Source organism: Cynara cardunculus, assembly GCF_001531365.2.
Source record: "Cynara cardunculus var. scolymus isolate 2C chromosome LG 1, CcrdV1, whole genome shotgun sequence".
In the NCBI taxonomy this organism is placed as follows: domain Eukaryota; kingdom Viridiplantae; phylum Streptophyta; class Magnoliopsida; order Asterales; family Asteraceae; genus Cynara; species Cynara cardunculus.
In genome coordinates this window covers 28,865,819-28,870,084 of record NC_037528.1, presented here as the reverse complement: position 1 = coordinate 28,870,084, position 4,266 = coordinate 28,865,819, and positions in this window count along the sequence as shown.

Sequence of the window (4,266 nt, the reverse complement as noted above, 5' to 3'; positions counted from 1 at the left end):
AAGAGGACCAGAGGCGNGGACCAGAGGCGATGGGTAGAAAATATCTTAATTAATTGTGTCCGTGTAGGACCAGAGGCGCTGGTCAAGAGGACCAGAGGCGATGGGTAGAAAAATTCCTTAATTTCATTAAGTGTCCATGATAAACCAGAAGCTCTGGTTATAAGAACCAAAGACGATGGATTAGCGGTCTCCTTATGTTGTATCGTGTAAGAACCAGAGGACCGATGGACGGGTTACTTAGTATTTCTCAAAGTATAGATGTTGAACCAGAGGCTCTGGTCTCGCAACCAGAAGCTCTGGTAAGGGCAAGCATAAGAACCAGAGGATCGATGGACAAGAAATCCATTATTGTTCTAAGTGTGAAGGTTAAGCCAGCAGTTTATAAAAATAGAATTCCGTTGGGTTGTCAGAGAACCGATGGATAAGAAATCCTTCCCTAWGGACTTTAGTGCGACCAGAAGCTTTGGTCATGCAATCAGAAGCTCTGGTWGTGTAACCAGAGGCAATGTCCAGAGGATCCAGCATGATTGTCACCATTAAGTAATGTTAGAAGCTTCCATTGTATCACTAAGCGTTTGTTAGATGGTGCATTTTAGTAATTAAGATTATTAATGTTGCAGATCTCTATGATATCGTCCGATCCTAGTGAATACTCAGCCGATGAATCCGGTTACATGGTTGGTCACTCTAGAAGGAACTTAGCTCACGATGAAGAGATAGACCCGTATGAGCAAGACACTGCGACCAGTGAAGCAGCTGCYACTCCACAAGCATCTTTCTTACCCCCAGCGGAGCCAGTACCCGAAGTTCCACCACGAACCTATCATGGTTCAAGGATCAGACTCACGCCAAGAAAGAACATCCCACTACCGCGTCGTGTGGCATTTGAGGACTCTAATAGGGTCATAGGGGAGTCATCCCGACCTCAATTGAGGAACAGAATAACTCAAGTGTTGACCGGGGTACCTGCGTCCTACTCTCAAGGTATGAATCCGGCTGAAAGAGATTGGGTGAGGAGAATTGCATCCGATACGCAAGTGCACCAGACCCGGCTGGGATATCACCATCACATCCTAAACAATCTGTCTGATGTGATGGAAGCACACCATCAGAGTATGTTAAGGAACATGGATGTTGTCGCTGCAGCAAGGCATGAAATAAGGAGATTGTACAAATGGATGGTAGCAAGTGGTGTGATAATGCTAATGATGGGAATCATCATAGGATGGATGTTCTAGAACAAGAATTAAGGATAGGATGCTCACTCTTTTGCACTGTTACTAAAGATCCTGTTTTGTAGCTACCACCGTATATCAATATATGAATACCTTTTGAAGATTGCTTATTTATGCCAAGTCATTGTATGAATGAGTTTACTCTAATTTGGTTATAGTAATGCTTGATTATTTTCCATGCGAAGAACATTTTTGGTATCATCGAAATAACTAGGAAGCTATCACCCTTGTTATTGCCATAAAATTTACGAATTCCCTTCTGACTAGGATCTAAAGAGATGCCACCAAGGAGAGAAAATCTCGGCATTCCGCAACTTGTGTCAGAGCAACTTCTAGCCGCACTTCCCAACATAGTTAGTCAAGTGGCTGCTGGATTGAACGTTAACAACCAACAAACTCTGATCCTAGACCTCCCAGAGAATGCACTTACAAAACCTTCATATCCTGCAATCCAAAAAAGTTCCATGGTACTGAGGGGGCTGTAGGACTATTGACTTGGTTAGAGAGTATGGAATCTGTTCTCCATATTAGTAAGTGTTCTGAAGCAAACAAAGTGGAGTATGCGGCATGTTTGTTGCAAGGGAGGGCACTTACTTGGTGGAATACATTGGTACAGACTAGAGGTCGAGAAGCAGTCAACCAACTTTCGTGGGAGGAGTTCAAGAAACTCCTTAAGGCCGAATACTGCCCCAGAAGTGAACTTCAAAAGATAGAAATGGAGTTATGGAATCTTGAAATGAAAGGGGATAATATATCTGCATATACAGCTCGATTTCATGAGTTGGCAAATCTAGTGCCACATCTAGTAACGCCAGAGGAGGTTCGCATAGAGAGGTATATTTGGGGATTGTCTCCAGAAATTCGGGGAAACATTACCTCGGCCAATCCAAAGACTCTTCAGGAGGCAATAGACATTGCCACTAAGCTCACGAATAATGTTATTCGATCTGGAGGATTTGTTAAGGGAAAGAGAAAGATGGAGGAGCATGGGGATCGAAGAGTTGGGGGAAATTTTGACAGAAGCAGGAGGGTAGTAAGGAATTTTGGAGCACAGACACATGTGGTAAGGCAAGGAGACACGGGTAAGTGCAATAAGTGCAAATATCCGCATCAGGGGAATTGCATCATTTGTCAAAGATGCCATCTAGGGGGTCACACAGCAAAGGATTGCCGGAGACGATTATGTTTCGATTGTGGGAGTCCAGATCACATGAGGAATGTTTGTCCAAAGAGGAAATCAGGAGCAAATGCAAGCCAAACCCGGCAGGTCAGTCCCGGAAACCCAGGAGGTCAGGCACGGGGTAGAGCATTTGAGATCGGAGCCAGAGAAGCTAGAGAGGATCCCAACGTGGTCTTAGGTACGTTTCTTCTGAATAATGAATTTGCTTCAGTCCTATTTGACTCAGGGGCAGATAGAAGTTTTGTGTCACTGGACTTTAAGCAGAAGATTAACCTAAAGCCCCAGAGGTTGAAAGAAGCCTTTGTAATTGAGTTTGCCAATGGTCAAGAATTCAAGGCTAGAAACATAATTATGAATTGCACTCTGTGCTTTGCCAATAAGGACTTTAGCATAGACCTTATACCGATCGAACTAGGAAGTTTTGACATAATTATAGGCATGGATTGGCTATCCAAAAACCAAGCTGAGATTGTATGTTCAGAGAAGTTTATCYGGATTCCTCAAGATGGAATGGAACCAATTGTGGTCCAGGGAGACAAGTCGGATCGAAAGATTAAGATGGTATCCTGCATGAAGATGCGAAAGTATCTGAAAAATAATTACACTACATTTCTGGCACATGTGATTGACGGAAAGATCAAGGAGAAAAGTATTGAGGATTTTCCTGTAGTTCGGGAGTTCTCTGATGTATTTCCTAAGGATTTACCAGGTCTACCCCCACAAAGGCAAGTCGAATTCGGTATCGACTTAATTCCTGAAGCTGCCCCAGTGGCAAGGGCACCATATTGCTTGGCACCATCGGAGATGCAAGAAATGTCAACCCAACACCAGGAGTTATTAGATAGGGGATTCATAAGACCAAGTTACTCACCATGGGGTGCACTGGTTCTATTCGTTAAAAAGAAAGATGGGTCAATGCGAATGTGCATTGATTATAGGGAACTTAATAAGTTGACCGTCAAGAATAGATACCCTCTTCCTAGATTTGATGATCTGTTTGATCAAGTCCAAGGTGCGGTTTATTTTTCCAAGATTGATCTACGATCCGGATATCACCAAGTGAGAGTTCGGGAGGAGGACATTCCCAAAATAGCCTTCCGGACCCGGTACGGTCATTACGAATTTATGGTTATGCCATTCAGGCTAACCAATGCACCGGCTGTCTTTATGGATCTAATGAACAGAGTCTGCCGACCCTACTTCGTAATCGTTTTCATAGATGATATATTGATATATTCCCAAAGGAAGGAGGATCATGAGCAACACCTGAGGATAATATTGGAGCTACTTCGGAACCAAAAATTGTATGCAAAATTCTCCAAATGCGAATTTTGGATATGAGAAGTACAATTTCTTGGTCACATAGTTAATGAAAAAAGAATTCAGGTAGATCCTGCCAAGATCGAGGCTGTTAGGAATTGGAAAGCCCCAAGAACCCCAACCGAGATCCGACAATTTCTTGGTTTGGCAGGTTATTATCGAAGATTCATCATAAACTTTTTGAAAATCGCACAACCACTCACAGCCTTAACCCAAAAAGACAAGAAATTTACTTGGGGTGAGAAACAAGAGGAAGCATTCGAGACTCTCAAGCAGAAACTATGAAATGCACCTATTTTATCCTTACCAGAGGGTTCGGAAAACTTTGTAGTCTTTTGTGATGCATCACATCAAGGCTTAGGATGCGTATTGATGCAAAAAGATAAGGTCATTGCATATGCCTCGAGACAACTTAAAGTGCATGAGAAGAATTATACTACGCATGACCTTGAATTGGGAGCAGTAGTATTTGCACTTAAGATATGGAGGCACTATCTTTACGGCACCAAATGCACCATTTTCACCGATCAT